Consider the following 17917-nt stretch of genomic DNA (forward strand, 5'->3'; position numbering starts at 1 on the left):
CCAATTATGATGAATGCAGTTAATTTTTTTTCTGTGTTGTGCTATGAACACAGATTTGTTAGATATTTTTCTCCTGGATACTTTGTAAGCTATAATTCAACACACACACACACACAAACACACGCACGCACACACACACACACACACGCCTAACTCTTTGATTCTTTGAGCAGAATACTATATTCAGATTTCCTTCAAATCACAAGTAGCTTGTTTGGCAAGTTCTAACAGAACTCAGTCAAGGTGAAAGCCAGCCAGCTTTTTACTGGTAACAATGCATTCACACAGACTATGATCTCTCCCTGTTCAGGCTGCTTCTTGCTCTTGTCTCACAATAAGAAAGGAGTGCTGCTTTCCTGGGGTATGCTATTTGAGAAAGAAAGTAACCTAACACTAACTGCAGGCGGGGTCAGAGTGATGTAACAGGAAGCTCTGATGTTTCCCTTCTGCTGCTGATCACTTACAATCTGACAACACTTACAATCTACTCAGAACAACCTCTCTCTCTCCAGCAGAGTGTCACCTCCTGCTTTAGGACCATCAAGCTCTGCTAACTGAATCTCATCCTGATTGCAGGATCACATTGCAAAGCTTTCACTCTTTCCCACCTTGCCTGTGGGTAAATCTCTTCTGCGGAATCTCAGAAAGTAAAGTTTCATCCTAAGAATATTTCACAAAGAATTTCCTTAAGAGCTGGACTGGGTAAGTGCACATTCAAAATAAATATATTTATTCTAAGTAGTATTCTCATATAGTTTGGCAATGTTTCTATTATAGAATTGAGTAGATAGCATTGAAATAATGCTGAAACATATTCTCACTTATTTCACATGCTAGAGAAAATATAGCCTATTACCCCAAAGTTAATACAAAATCTAATACTACTAGATAATATTGTTTACCATGGTATTCTAGAAAATAAATTTAGCAAGTATTAAAAATCTAAATGGATTAAAAGACATATTTCTGAACAAATACTTTAATCAGCGAACAATGCCTTTTAAAATTAGCTCTACTATTAGCTAAGCTTGAATCTTGACAGCTGGAAAACATTTTTCCTCCAGGAAGGGTCTTTAAACTTTCCATGTTATCAGCTCTAAGAAAGAGGTGAAAGAATAGCTACTTAATGGGTTTCGGAGTCTCACTTACTCTGTGGTTGAACACAATGCAGAGTTTTGAAAAGTAATCACTTTGCATTTATTACATTTGCTTTTATTTGCCTTTCACCTTTATTTACACACATATCTGTAACTACTGAACTGATTTTTGTTGTTCATTGTTGCCAGATGTGTTTAAATCTGTCTTCTGCTAACCCTGAACTGTTTCCTCTTTATTTGGATCATGGTGTCGGCTACAAAGAAAAGACCTAGAGTTTAGGAAATGTAGATTGTTAAAACAATTCTTAATTTTGAAATCTTTAAGAGAATACTTCAACTTGACTGGTTCCCCTCTGCAAGCTTTTGGAGGAGGGTGTGATACCAAGATATCTGTGGATAAAGAAATGTGACAGCTTTCCTAAACAAGTATATTAGATGATTAAATGAAGAAATTAAAGTACTTATTAAAAAAGAATTTCCAGGATGGAACTTACTGAAATGTTGAGATAAAACATCTGTTAATGCTCATTCCAATGGTACAGACTGTCCTGAACAATTTAAGAAACTAGTGTCTGCTTAACAAATTGTTTGCATAGATATATGACAAATTTGTTGCTGGAGAAAGTTTGATGTCAAATTTTAAATGGCATTGATAGATATAATTTTTAAGTTATACATTTTCTTACCTAAATGAAATTATACTTTCCAAGATGTCCTGCATTGGAAGCATCCTTTACTTAATCACTCATATCTGGCACATTAATATTAGGCTACAAAGATCCTGAGTAACTCTTCAGTAATTTACAACTCAATTTTTCCACAAATTCCTCAACATAATGAAGATTTAAATTAATTCTTAGGTTTGCGATTCTTTAAAAGTATCATGGCTGATTTCTCTCTCTTTTCAATCTTCAATTGTACTAAGTTCCCTGACACATGTGTAGAAATGGGAAGAGTGTTTTTAGAATGTGACTTTAGTCATTATATAAATGGAGGAGAAAGTGGAATCAACACATTTACTAACCCAATGCGATAGGTTAGCAACAAAAATTAAAACAACATTATTTTTAATCCAGATTATTTTCTTAGGAGGTATTATATTATGATCATATTTTATAATGAGAAACTCTCCAAACTTCCTTAATTTTTGTTTAATTGCCAGCCCCAAACCCATAATTTTCTTGTATAATTTGATTAAATTTTTATGAGTTTTCTAACAGTATGGTTTATAATCTTTGTTTTCCAAAAATACTTTTGAAAAACACTAGACAATGAACATTGAAGGTCATTCGCCAAAGGAAATCTTTGAGGACATAACTGGAAGATTGAAATAAAAATTCATATTATTGTGTTCAAAATGTGCTTTCTTTAATGATAAGAGAATGTCAGAGTATCAATGCATGCTTTTAGCCATAAACAAATGAATTTACTTTGCTAGATGATGTTTCCTTGTAGCATCATAAAGTCAATGCATTGAGCCTACAGTCAATTCTAAATAAGTAAAATTAAACACAGAATTGAAATATTATGTGAATAACGTAAGCTAAAATATGTTTTACCTGAAATATTCTATTTCTTAAAGAGATAATGTTTTCGGTTATTGTTACAAGATTTTTTTCTATCTTACATACTAAAGCATTATACTAAAAGTTAAAATATGTAGATTTTTATAATATATGAAACTGTTCATTCACTTTGAAAAACTGGAATAACAAAAACATTTTTAAAAATAATACTGGGTCTGTAACTTTGAAAATTGTTTCAAATGAATGGGCAAGATGTATATGCTTTTCTCACTGGTAACTCTGAACGTGTATGAATTTTAAGTGAAGTCAATACTTAGCATATTTGTAAGAACATTTACGTTCACCTGCACATATTATACTATTTTTTCATGCATAACGGAAATAAAATTTAATAAAAAAATATTGAAAATAATATAAAGGTAAAACGATTACCTTATTTGATTTACAAATTAATGTGGACAAATTATTTGATAAACACATAAAGACTAACTGAATTTCAGTTAATAGCATCACTACATATTTCTAACTAGATCATATTTGGAAATATTGTAAAAACATTTTGTTAACAATTTTATCTACGTGGAAGAAGTTTGATAGTAACTTAATTTTAAAAGATTGTTCTAGATCTTTATAGAGAAAAATTATGATCTTTAAAGGATCAAAAATATATTCAGTAAACAAAATTTATTTCATACTCTACATATGACCTTGAATGCAGCTTTAACAAATAATTCTGGTTTTGGAGATATCATGATTACAGTACCAACTTTTCAGAATACAAATATGTTCAAGAAAGATTATTTAAAATCTTTTGCTTTACTGCGTATCTTATGCTTGGCATTCAGAGAAGCTATTAAACCATAAACACAAGCTCTATCATTGCAATGTTGTTAATGAAAGACACTCTTATGAGAGTCAAGTGTGTAACGTATCTTAGTTTTGACTTACTCAGAATTTTGGAGAATACGCTTAAGATAGAGAAATGGTACACAGCTATTTAAAACATTTATCTGTATCTGGTTTTCAAATCCATGGGTAAACTATAAGCATTCACAATTTCTCAGGTATGTTCTATTTTTCTGACAAAGTACATGTACCATACTAGATTACAAATTATTTCAAGACATCTTCTCATTTAATATACAAAAATATTATGATGCAAATAGGTGGAAAATAAAAACTTACCAGAAATACAAGATAAACTCCGCATTCGAACCAGATGGATCTATCCTTTTCCCATTTATTCACATGGACCATGTGAAGTAGATTAAGTCAATTAATCTCTGCATTTTTCCTTATTTGAATAATCTTAAAATCAAATTAATTTAATTGTAATAAGCTATATTACAAAAAAGAGAAGAAATGTGTCCATTTTTAAGGACACAATAAGGTCTTACTTCTTACAAAAATATAAAAGAGTATCACTGCCTGTGAACTGAGTTAGGCTCTCTGTTTCCTAGATTACTAGAATTATTATCAGGTAATAAGTTGCAAATATTTTCCTAAAATACAATTCTTCCATTTTTTTTTAAATTCGTTTGTTTACTTAAGAGACAGTATTATTCAAAACTAACACACGAAAATATTATTGTTTGCAAAGATGTCCCAACTAGTGTATTTACTTTTGAAATGTTAAAAAAGTTTTATTTTTTAATTTTTTCATGGTTCAAATTAAATGTGTTATACACTTTTTCCATTACTAAAAATTAAAAAGACAAAAATTCCAACCCCTTTCAACCTAGCATAAGCCAAAATGAATACATAAATAACCCCTATGGTATTGAGGCTATAGTTTTATATTTTATTAACATTGCTGAATGAAGCCCAATTTTCAGACAAATCTTATTTCCCTTAACACAGAACATATCTTTTTGAATTAAAAAATGTTAATATGCCATGAACTTTCGCATAAAACTGTAGTTATTTCTGTATTCAGACTTAGGCTAACTTAAGCTCATTTATGTTTCTCATAAAATTATAGTGAATTTTGAGCATATCATTTGGTATATTAAATTGCAATGATTTAGTTACATAGCAACTAGATGGTTTATAAGTGCCCATCTCCTTACAGCCTAGTCACATGGAGGATCAATACATATTCATGAGCACACAGGTTTGGTTTTATTAACCAAAATGAAGATAAATTTTTCTTGTATCCAACTACCGAATTCATAAATTTTACAAACGAGTGTTAATTTGAACGGTGTTTACTAATTAACCTGAGACCAATGATTATGCAGATATTTTGCATATGCACCTCGATTTTGCCTTTCTTCCAAGGATAATTTGAAGGAAAAATAGAAATTTTGGTAAGTGTCAGAGAGCAATAAATAACATTATAATAGAAAAAGAGGGTTAAAACCATGGGAAAAGAATGTCATCAATACAAAACAGTGATTTTTATTTTGTACTTAGTAATGGAAACTTAATATTAGAGTAACATGTTTAATGTTTTATTAGTCAATCTGAATATGTCTTTAAAATATTACTTTTAATGATATATTTGTTTCTGTCTTTTCTACAAATATACAAATATACTTTATAAATTAAGAAAAGAATTCTGCATTTATTTTAGAAATTTAGGTATATGGTATTTATAGAAGTACACTGTGATGCACTTTGGATTTAGACCATCCACATATGAACCCAAAATTTACCACTTATCAGTTCCCCTTTCTCATCTATAAAGTGTAAGTGATAATCATACTGCTTTATAAGGTTTTGTAAGTAATCCGTGAGTTAACACGTGGAAATTTTTTAGCACTTGGCATTTAGTACATATTTAATAAATTTTCATGTTCACCTTAAGTCTGTTGTGAATGAGACTGAGGACATAATTTGTTTCTATGCAAAATTTCATTCCAAACAATCAACATCCATATGGATAGACAGAATGCAATCTATCTATAAGACAGGAGGAGTGAACAAGTGTGATTTATAATTACAGTATTAGAGTGACCATCCTTTTGCCATCGTACAATACATGCCAGAACCTAATAAAATTGATATTGATAATTACTATCTCCATAGAACTTGAGCACTTAAAAATATCTGCATATGAACAATTTAAAAAGGTATATTAAACAAAAATTGTTGTGTTTCTTTACACATGAAACTCAGTGAAACCCAAAGTTGCACAATCCTCATTGACAAAACTCTGGTTTTATCCTAAATATATTATGAATCTAAATCCTAAATATTTCATTATGCTATTGTGTATTATCTATTATTAGACTTCTCATTACCGAAGTTGTGTGAAGTTTAATAGTGATATAATTCACCAAATCCAAACTGAATCTATTATAACACAGGATAATAAAAGTAAACTTATTTATACAAATTTATTTGCTACTTGTGTGACTATACTACAGTAGAGATAAATGCAGACATCTGTCAGAAAATTTTAGTTTTGATTATTATAGCAGCTCCACGATCTCAAAATGAGAACATTAAGAAGGATCCAATAAATTCAGTTTTTAGATTCCAAGTTGTTTTTGACTATTTTTTTTTAAAGTTCTTATTATAGGAACTTATTACTGCCACCTAACGGAAGACACTTGTATTTTCTTATTTATTATATTTCAAAAATAGAGTGCCTGTGCAACAGGAGGGCAAAAAAAAAATTTAGGTTTTGGTTTAACATAATTCATTTTAAGAATTTATCATTCAATATTTTATAAATTAAGACCCACATTGAGAATGTAATGAAACCAAAAACTTTTTTTCCATAAATAACAAACAAACAAACTACATTCAAAGGGACTCACGTTTTGCATACAGTTGCATGAGTTTCATAGGATCTCTTTTTTGATAGCTATGTTAAGAGTTCTTCAACTCTCAGTTTAAAAACCCGTGTTTCAGGTAATTCACGTGACAGTTACTCTTATAAAATAAGGTAAAAAATATATATGTATGTATATATATGTGTGTATATACATGTGTGTATGTATATGTGTGTGTGTATATGTGTGTGTGTGTGTGTGTGTGTGTGTGTGTAATGTTTTTAAGCCACCTTAGATACTTTTTTAGATCAGGGAGTAAGGGACAGAATTCAAAAGACAGACATGGACATCAGAAACAAATGGCCAAGAGTTGTCCCAACAAACAGAAGGCATGACTTGCAGGGCTTTAAGAAAAACTATACAATAAGTACAATCTGCAGTTGGCAATTTTCCATCTCCCTTTTGGTATCCCTCTCCTTCCACTAAGTTTTCTCACTTAGCCTGTCTAACATTCACTTTTTTCCAAACCATATGCCCAATAGCTACATTCTGGCCTCAGGTGGTCAAGAGTAGCATATTTTCCTGTATACCAAAATTGCTCTTTCTCTAAACAAATTAAAATCAGGTAATATTGCAGTATATTTCATTTGGGGGAAGAAAGCAGACTGATTTTTCATCCCAGAGTTTATTTCTGTCAAAGAATATTTATATTTTAACTCATATGACTATACATTTATTTCTATTAAGGGATACTAGGATTAAACAATATGGTCCATAAAAGTACCTCATAAGAAGTACTTATGAGGTGCCTGGCCCTATGCTAGGTGTCAAAGGCCAGCAAGACAGGTCTCCTACTCTGGACAACAACACCACCACTTCCATGTTACGTAAAGACAGTTCCAATCAAAGTGTAAAGTCTTAATCCATACTGCTGGCTGTCACTCTATTTTTCATCTTGTCACAAGATCAAGACTCAATATCTTAACTAGAGTGTTTTCTAAAATGACAAAACCTGATAAATCAGATCTTTTAATGTCTGATAAATCAGATAAATCAAATACATAAAATAAATATGTATCTATTTATTATCATAGCAAACCTTCAGTTATTGACAAAACATCAAAAAACCTGAAATAAACAACAACTAGATTCACTGTGTTTGCAATTTTATGTTTTCTTTGGTTAAGATATTCTGAAATATCTCCCTTTCAATTGCTTCTAATATAATTTTTACTTTTCCTACTTTTAAAATTTTTTTTTTTTTTGAGACGGAGTCTCGCTCTGTCGCCCAGGCTGGAGTGCAGTGGCCGGATCTCAGCTCACTGCAAGCTCTGCCTCCCGGGTTCACGCCATTCTCCTGCCTCAGTCTCCTGAGTAGCTGGGACTACAGGGGTCTGCCACCTCGCCCGGCTTGTTTTTTGTATTTTTTAGTAGAGACGGGGTTTCACCGTGTTAGCCAGGATGGTCTCGATCTCCTTACCTCGTGATCCGCCCGTCTCGGCCTCCCAAAGTGCTGGGATTACAGGCTTGAGCCACCGCGCCCAGCAAAAAAAAATTTTTTTATGTCTAATTCCATTGCAAATACCATGGTTAAAGAAAGTGATATTCCTAAGAATAAAGATTTGATGAATATTTGTCTTCATTAATTTGAATAGGAAGGCCTTCAAATGAGATATGAGCAAATATTAAGGTCTGGAACAACCTGGCAGGAGTGAAATTCATATAATGATTTTCCTAAATATTGTTTAATTTTTTAATTAATTGAATTTCTCACAATAGCTAACTTCCTTAATTATGCACTTTCCAAAAGGATTTCCTGTTCTATGTTCCATGTTATCAGTGTGAAAGTCATTTTGATCATAAAATTAATATATGTTTATATTTAATGAACCAAATTCCAGTCTACTTCCTTCAAAGTAAATACACACCAAAATTAACAAAGACTTTATATTTGAGTTTAGATATAACACAAGCATTCTTCAAAAACATCCATTAAATGTGTAACTTTTCATACTAATCCTGAAAGCTAAGTTCGTTCAGTAAGTTCTCAACTGTCCTGACTCCAGTACCATAAAAGACTGCATATATTGAAAACCTTAAATATGACATGTGGCTTCCTAAGCTAGACTCCTGGATAAGTTAAATAAATTTAGTTAATGGATTCCTAACTTAGAAAAGAGAGACTCCATCTCAATGTTTCATTAAATCTAACTATGGTGTAGGTCTTGAAATGGCACGTGCTTTTTTAAAAGAAATAAAAGATGTTAGATGTTTACACTCTGACAACGTTCTACCCCTAATTACTCAAAATAGTTTAGACTTAAAGGCTTGTCCTACATTCTGGTCTAATTTTCCTTACAGAAATAGTTGCGTGATGTCATCATCATGGAAGGGAAACAGTCTTTATAACAGATGTGCTTTTTTATTCGTCTGGACATTTTAGTTCGACCTAATATGTATAGGGACATCAGTTATAACAGTATATCCATTCCAGTTTAACAACTATTTGCAATGAAATTAAATTTTTGGTAAGGAATAAAGATCATTGTGCATCACATAATTTCATTGATATAAGATTATAATAGTAATACAATAATCTCATAATAGTATGAAGGAGAATTTATTTTAATAATTTCTAAGTTTATTCGTCTTTTGCTCTACATTACATAAGCATCACATTAGCATCTGAATATGAAAAGAGTGCTATCTTCCTTACTTATGGACCTATAGATCTTGTATTCCAGATTTAAATGTCTCTTCTTCCATTTATCAAGTCCTTCACCTCTAGACAAGTTTACTTATTGCCAGTACTTCTGATTTCAGTTGGCACAGATTTAAAGAAAGATATACACATTTTCTAAAGGAGAATTAAGAATTACTTGTGGGTTTCTTTCAATTAGCATAAAATGTTCTTCTCTCAGATATCCATATACCTAAGTCCCTCACCACCCTGCAATCTTGCTCCAATGTGAGCTCTTCTAAAGAGCTTACATCGATAATTATTTAAAATTAACCTATGTCTATACCACCACAGACCTTTTTTCTTCTTCATCTAGTTTAGTTTGTCCTTTTTTCTTGTAATACTAATCATCTTGCACCAATCTACTATAATTTACATATTTACTGTTTTTTTGTTTTGTTTTGTTTTATATTTATTTAGTTATTTGAATAGTCTTGCTCTCTTGCCCAGGCTGGAGTGTAGGGGTATGATCTTGGCTCACTGCAACCTCTGCCTCCCAGGTTTGAGCGATTCTCATACCTCAGCATTACCACATCCAGCTAATTTTTGTATTTTTAGTAGAGGCGGGGTTTCGCCATGTTGGCCAGGCTGGTCTCAAATTTCTGGCCTCAAGTGATCCGCCCACCTTTACTTCCCAAAGTGCTGGGATTACAGGCGTGAGCCACCATACCCAACCTTGCTGTTATTTTTTATTTTCCATCCACCCACTAACATGTAAGCTCCAGTGCAAGGATTTCTGTCTGATTTTCATTTCAGTAATATATATGAAGCACCTAGATAAGTGCTGTATATTAGGTGCCCCAAAACTGTTTACTAAATATTTAAATGAATAAATGAATAAATTAATGAATGTTTCTTTATGCTAGAGTCTAATTCGCAGAAAACTGGATATTGGCTTCATGTGAGTTTATATATTATTCAAGAGATGCTGGAGAAAAAATACTGAAGGTGTTAGAATCACTGTATATTTCCAAAAAGAAAATATTCAAAAATTAATTTTCATTTTTTTATTCTTACTTCAACCTAATATGTATTCCCTTCACTGACTTTGAAAGGAAAAAAGTTAGAAGATGCTTCCTGTAATATACTTAATGTTCAGATTTTACTAAATTCCAGGGAATGACCTTTCAAATTAGGGTAAATGAGAAGATAACTCAGTATTTTAACATAAAATGTTGAAGCCTTTCCCTAAATGGCCACACAATGGCTAAAACTGGCAGAATTCTTGTTGAAACTGGCTGATTTGCCAACTCTTGCCTCCCAACAAAAGCCTTATTCCGTTACTTATTGCCTTTCTGGACAATAGCACTAAAGAGCCTATACAAGGAGGGAAAAAACAAACAAACAAACAAAAAGACACACACACAAAAACTTAGCAATGAAATTGAAGGAAAGAAAAGTAATCTTTTCTGAAAACATCTATAGCATAATACAAATTCTGTTTAATTGCCATAAAGTTTTACATCTGTTTGGTAAACAGTAAGTTACATGTTTGTTAGTCTGTAATTTATTAAGCTTTTCAGTGTTGATGTAAAAGTACAGATAACTCAAAAACAAGCCCACTGTCAATGACCTTACATCATTGTATGGTTACGGAAGTTTTCTAAACTTACGACCAAAGGACTATTTTATAAATTGAAATACATATTTGTGATTAAATAAATCATAATTTATTTGAAAGCCTCATTATGAATCTTTACACAAGTTATCTTCTGAATGGACACAACTCATATTATAAGAAAACATCTTTTATTTTCTCATTTAGATTCCCCATTTGTTTGCGATTCAGTGTTAACTTTATTATTTTCTTTTAAAGCAGAATTCTAATTATTCATTTACCTAGAAATACCACTATTAAGGTTTTCTTTCTTCTGAGTTCAAATATATATGTCATTCAGTAAAATAATAACTTTACTTTGAGAAAAATACTAATTGTCAACATACATCCATAGTATTCAGATAAAATATGTATATAAAATGTGTCAAAGTTGTAATTTTACTGTGCTTCTACATATTCTCTTACCACACTACTGACTGGATTTTAAACCATAAGCAACACACTGGTTTGGATTAAATAACTCTCTGTCTTAGATGAACTATCACACAAAACATTTTTTAAAATTGTCAGATTGCTTCTTCTTACAACCAACCTTTCCTGTTTCTTAACTCTTATCCCTAAACTTTCTGACTTTATTTGATATAGTCATTATCAAACAGCATATTTTTGATAAAGTTATTATTACAAAACATACAGATAAGCATGTCCTTTAAAAAGCTATATTTTGTTTTTAAAATTAGTCAGTTTGTTTCTGGTAAGTTTATATATGGCAAGATAACTCAGTATTCTACAACACATATTCTTTATCCTAAGGAGCTTAAAATAGAAAAATAAAATAAAATAGAGCTCTCTTTAAAAAGACAAGACAGTGGAAATTTCTAATCTTAATAGGCTTGATGAAATAATGTAAAAGGCATTTAAGATAAACTCTACATAAATAAAAGCCATGAAAGAAATTGGAATTTGTATACTTTGCTCTTAAAGTTTGAGTGCAAAGATGACTAATTTTTCACAGTAAGCAGGCATGTCACCCTTTCTCAAGCTAGTACCAGTCCCTGCAATAACAAATGGTTACTCCCAACGTTCTTGTTTAGAAAAAGGCTGTGCCAAAATACTTGTTCACTCTCATCTAGATTCAGTGGGGACACCAAATATCCTTGAGAGCCTTTTCTGACAAAATACTACTCGTAGATTGAATTAAGGTTATTTTGAAGTCTGAATAATTGTTTGATCCCAAATTAGATATAAAAACATTTCTATAAATTTTAAATAGTTTTGCTAATTATTACAATGTACTCTGTATTGCAGAGTGGATTTTAGGGTATGTATAAAAATCAAACTTTTTTAGTCGCTTTTTTTTTTTTTTTTTTTTTTTTTAGCTCTCTGTATGTTGGATTGCCTTGACTGTGTTAAGTATGTCTATTCCAGAGATTGATGGTAACACCAGTGACATAACCGGCTAGTCTACAGCATGAAATATAACCTCAAAACTATTTTATAATTCATGATGTTTACAAACAAATGTTATTAAGACTTCTCTGATAAGTCCTGTTTTAATTAATTCCTATTGCTAACTAATTATTCACTTCAGATGTTTCTAAAGTAGATGTGCTCTCCAGGTTTATATGTATCCCAGTGTTTTTTGTTGTTGATTTTTGATTTTTGAGATGGAGTCTCGCTCTGTCACCCAGTCTGGAGTACAGTCTGCAAGCTCCGCCTCCCGGGTTCACGCCATTCTCCTGCCTCAGCCTCCTGAGTAGCTGGGACTACAGGCACCCGTCACCACGCCCAGCTAATTTTTTGTATTTTTAGTAGAGACTGGGTTTCACTGTATTAGCCAGGATGGTCTTGATCTCCTGACCTCGTGATCCGCCCGCCTTGGCATCCCAAAGTGCTCGGATTACAGGTGTGAGCCACGGTGCCCAGCCTATATGTATCTCAGTTTTAAATATGTATTTAAAATTGAATTTAACATTTTAAAATGTTGCACATCCTAAATTTCGCTCTTTTTGAGTAAATCCAGAGCAATGCATTTTGTTTCATGTCTGGTGACAGTGGCTTTTACAAATGGCAGTATGAAGTCTTGGGAGATTGACCCAAAAGCTGGTGAAATTTGAAATGAAAGGAACAAGATTAAAGAGTGAAAAGCCAACCAGAACAGAGTGTAACCAAAAAACTTCACATCTAAAGAATAGAAATATATGACTGTAGAAACAATATTAACTTAGTAATTATTGCTCACCAAGTTAAAAGATCAGAGGGAGGTTTGAAATTTGAAAGCAAGAGAAACCTTAAAAGAAAAGAGGAGAAAATAGAATAAAGACAGGAAAAGAAAGAGAAGATAAAAGGAGAGGCTGTAAAAGAAGATAAATTAGTCCAATAAGACATTTGATTAGCTAGATTTGTAATTTGTTACATTACAAAAATCCAGTGCCGAATCACATAAATTAAGATGAGATGCTTTGTCTACATGGCCATGGACAATGGGCACTTCAGTGGGTACCATTTTTAGTTGACATGCAAATGTCTTCCAGATGCTTAGTCTAAAATTTTGGATGGCAAACCCTTAATCTGCCTTTTCAATTGGGGCATGGTGAGTGTTAAGCCTCAGGGTTATTACTTCTGATAAGAGCTGAAAAGTATTTATTTAAAAAATTGTGAAAAGTAAATACCACCTCCTAGGTGGTAATAACTGACTTGCGTTTCAGGATTGAACCCAATTGGTCAAGATAATTACTCTGCTTTTAAGTGGAGGGGTCATAAAATCTGTCTCAGTCTCTCAGGACCTCAACATGTTGGGCTACATTGGTCATACCACATTTAAAGCAGCAGTGCTGTTTGGTAAAGTGAAAATCTCTCTGCTTATTCTGAACCTACCAAATTAGTCTGGGATGGCTCAACAGACAGATGGAGACGATGCTTAAGTGATGCATGTGTGCCCTGAGATAGTGTTCTCTTTTCTGTATTTTGGATGTTGTGTGAATAAGGCATAATAACACAATAGAGTCAAACTTACAATAACAAAATAAGTCAGTAAATAGGACACATGTGTAAATCAAGTGGTTGTCTTCACAAATAACTAAACAATAACTATAAATGTATACTGAACTACCCATAAATAGCAAGAAGTATGTAATACTTCCCATTTTAATTCTGGGCTGAGAATGATTAGTTCTGTGACTTGGTGGCACATTTTTCCTGCCTGAATCATTCTAACTTAAAAATCTTAGGAACTTGGTAATAATCCAAATTACAAATTTGTGGACCCTTTTCACCTTCATCAGATTCAGGGGTAAATACACACACACACACACACACACACACATACACACACCTTGATTTAAGGGTTAGAAATCATTGCTGTTCCAAAATTCCTTTGTATATATAAGAATTAACTTGAAATCAAATAGAATTTGTACATTTAAATCACACAATAAACTTTCAGATAGGATCAGTACTGTATAAGGCAGCTCCATCTCCCACCCAGATCCCTTGACCTTTCCCTAATAAATTGCATTTCATATATGTTGATCCGTAGATTCATAACAAATACATCATTCCGTAGGAGGGAGTTATGCTCTGCCTACTTTTCTACAAAAACCTTTATAATTAAGAAATTTTCTTAATTTTCTTATGTAGAAATGTTAGATGTAGAATGTAGAATGTAGTTTCGTATGTAGAATGTTATGTATACCATACTGATATAGTCTGGATGTTTGTCCCCTCCAAATCTCGTATGAAGGTTGAATGTTGAAATGTGATTCCCAGTGTTGGAGGTGGGGCCTGGTGGAAGGAGATTGAATCATGAATGACCTAGCACCTTCCCCTTGGTAATAAGTGAGTTCTCGCTATGTTAGTTCACACAAAGTCTGGTTGTTTAAAAGAGTATAGGACCTTTCTGCTCCCTCTCTTGCTCCCTCTGTCTCCACGAGATATGAGGATATGTCAGCTCCCCTTTTGTCGTGAATGTAGACTTCCTGAGGCTCTGCCAGAAACAGACGCTGGAGCCATGCTTATACAGCCTGCAGAACCGTGAGCCAATTAAACCTATTTTCTTTATAAATTACCCAGCCTCAGGTATTTCTTTATAGCAAAATAAGGACAGTCTAACTCATACACATATACTGTTTAAATAAATAAACTCCTGTATACTTAGACCCAAGATTGTCCATCATGTTCTTCCCTGATTGACTCACTTGGACATCCTCAGAAGTAAACCTTTACCCTAAGCTTGTACTAATCATTTCCTTGTTTTACTTTACGACTTTACCACATACGGTTTCTGGGCAAACTTTTACGTTATTTTTCTGTTTTTATTTTTACTTTAATGAAACTGGAATTATCTTGAATGCATTCTTTGAAGACTTGCTTCTTCCATTCGGCATTATGTTCTTGAGATAAATCATTGTTAATGGGTATAGCTGTGGCTCTTTCCTTTCACTATTACAGTGTTCCATTGTATGAATGTAACACAATGTATTTATCCTTTTTCCTGCTGAGGAACATCTGGATTGCTTCCACAGTTTTGCTATTACAAACAATGAGGCTATGAACATTTTGTTAACATATCTCCTGGTACACATATGTCCATGTTTTTTTGAGGGTATATTTTTCAGTGAGATTTCAGGATCCTAGCAATTTAAAATGCTTATGCCAATTTATACTCCCACCAAGAGTATATGAGGTTTCCATTGCATCATATCTTTTCTAATGCTGTGTACTATTGTCAAACTTTTTAGTTGTTGCTAGTCGGTTGAGTGTAGCATAGTATCTCATTGTGGTTTTAATCTGGATTTTCCTTATTATGAGTCACAATGAATTTGTAAGCTAAATGAATTAAAATTTTCCTCTGAAACATTTGTTTCTCATTGAATGGCAGTGACTTAATGTTGCAGGATTATAATTAAGTCACTTTTTGCTTTTAACTATTTAAGAGAAGGATTAACTACCTCTCTTTGGTTAGATGGTCCAGGGAAAGGAAAAATATGTTTTATTGCTTTTAAAGTTGGATATGTATGAATAACATTTCTCGTCATGAACAAGAACAGAGATAGAAAATGTCTTGAATCATAGCTCTAACTTTCTATTTCTCTTTATTCAAAAACTATCTAATATCTATCAAAATCTCCTTTGAAAAATAAAGAGAGGAGGAAAATGAATAATTCTATTCAGGGGTGTTTATGTGTTCTTTCTTAAAAGCTGGTTGCACATTTACAATAATTTATGAAGCTTGCATATCTCCTGAGAGTGATTATGTCTCTTTCTACCTATTGTAAAAAATTATTTCTTGCATGTCAAAACATCATAGAAAGCATTGAAGTTTGTGTTTTTCACATAATTCCTTATTTTTTAATTCACTTGATTGCCTTTATAGCCATCAGCTGAATTTAACCAGTATATTTCTTCAAGGTTCTGATTTTCTCTTCATAAATATACTTAGGTTTATATATTTTTTTCTTCAGCTACGTTGTTATATTTCACCATGGCAACATCATATCAAGAAAGTCTAGGTATTATCCCTATTTGCTGTATTACTTTTCTGTGTTTTCCAGATTTAGTTGATTAGGATTTTATTGTCCAACCATTTCACCAGTTTTGCTACTTGAACAAAATTAGCTCTTTCTTTTGAGTTTTCTCTAGGTATTTTTATCTTTTACATTGGGGCTTAATAATGTTTTGTTTTTATCCTTTCTTCTTGAATTTTAACCTATTTTAGCACATAATTTGATATCACAGATAACTGATATTTTTCAGAAGAAAGAGGTAGTAAGTACATGTTCACACATACACCGTAATTTTATTAATATATGCAACATGTTTATTAACAAAAGTTAACTAATCAATAAATTTTCTGATAGCCAGAAGTGGCCATTTACATGTCCCAAACACCAAAAAGCTGGAAAGATTCTTTCACAGCATTTTCGACTGGGATGAAAAAGGAACCATGCAGAAAAAAAAAAAAAAAAATGCTTCTGAGTATTTCTACTTCTAGTGGTATTTTCTAGCAAGTTGGGAAAATACTAAAAATAAACTTCAACCTTGAACCTGCTGAATTCCATATGTATGCCAATAAAGGTCAAGACTAATAAGAACTTTTATTTTTTCTGAAATAGCTTTTGGAAATCTAGAATCTAAATATAGTCAGGTGTCACTTAAGGATTGGGATATGTCCTGAGAAATGTGTCATTAGGTGAGTCTGTCGCTGTGTGAACATTACAGAGGGTACTTACAGAAACCTAGATGGGATAGCCTGCTACACACCTGGGCTGTGTGGTGAAGCTTATTGCTCCTAGACTGCAAATCTATATTATTGAACTAACTATTGTAGGCCACTGTGACACACTGGTAAGTCTTTGTGTACTTAAACACACCAAAATATAGAAAGTATAGTAAAAAATACTGTATGAAAATCTGATGGTACCACAGTCATATACGTGGACCGTCTTTGACTGAAACATCTTTATGCAGTGTGTTAACTGTATATGCAGACTTTTTGATAATGTACAAATACACATCTAATTAATATGACCACATGATTCTAATTATAGTAGTCAATTTTTAGTGATATATAATATGTTATTAAAACACATGAAGGTGTAAACATTTGCAAGGTAATTTTTCAAAATAATTGGAAGTGTTTTTTGGTATACAAAAGATTCAATTGCAGAGATTAATTTTAATAATAAGCTTTCTGAATATTTTTGAGGGTTTACATAAACGTCTCTATTGACTTTAAAGAAATTATTGGCAATAGATCTGATTATTGTTAGGTCTAGTAGAAAATTCATGCTCCATAAGCACAAGGTCATTAAAAGCCTTTCAAATGTCAATATGAGTTAATTGAGATAAATAATTCACAAAATGCAATTCTGACATTTTTCAAGTTCTTGAAATTCAAACAGTGTATAAATGCAAAGCAAGGTAAACTAGCTGTGTCTTGCTTTCAACATTAGTTTGAGCTTGAAAGGATGTATGTAAACTGCATTTATGTAACTTCAATATTTGTTTCACAGGGAATGAATTTAACTTGTTAGTAACATCCTATGTTTATAGAGAGTTAAAACTTATTACTGACAAGATCTGGCCTCTGGTTCCCTCTTTGACCAAGTTCTTGAATGCTTTTTGCCCTCATTCATTCCACTATGACTGTATTGATTCTTTTTCTGTACTTTGAACTAGCCAAGTCATTCCTGCCTTAGAACCATTAGCTCAGTCATCCTTTCTTCTAAAAGCAACTGTTCTCCCGAACGTTAAGGGTAGTGTGCTCCCTTACT

General features: G+C 32.3%; 1 protein-coding gene across 3 annotated transcripts in view; it reads left to right on the top strand.

Moving 5' to 3' along the window:
- Positions 1-283: 283 nt before the first annotated feature.
- The window catches only part of CALCRL (calcitonin receptor-like), a 103832-nt gene continuing 86198 nt past the window's right edge, over positions 284-17917 (top strand). The window contains exons 1-2 of one of the 3 annotated variants that reach the window (XM_011936491.1): positions 491-702; positions 13178-13236. The gene's annotated coding sequence lies outside the window, so the exon portion shown is untranslated. Of the gene's footprint in view, positions 703-13177; positions 13237-17917 lie in introns of all 3 variants that reach the window. The other 2 variants (XM_011936489.1, XM_011936490.1) reach the window with 2 other exon arrangements.

Source organism: Colobus angolensis, unplaced genomic scaffold (assembly GCF_000951035.1).
Source record: "Colobus angolensis palliatus isolate OR3802 unplaced genomic scaffold, Cang.pa_1.0 Scaffold153, whole genome shotgun sequence".
Taxonomy (NCBI): Eukaryota; Metazoa; Chordata; class Mammalia; order Primates; family Cercopithecidae; genus Colobus; species Colobus angolensis.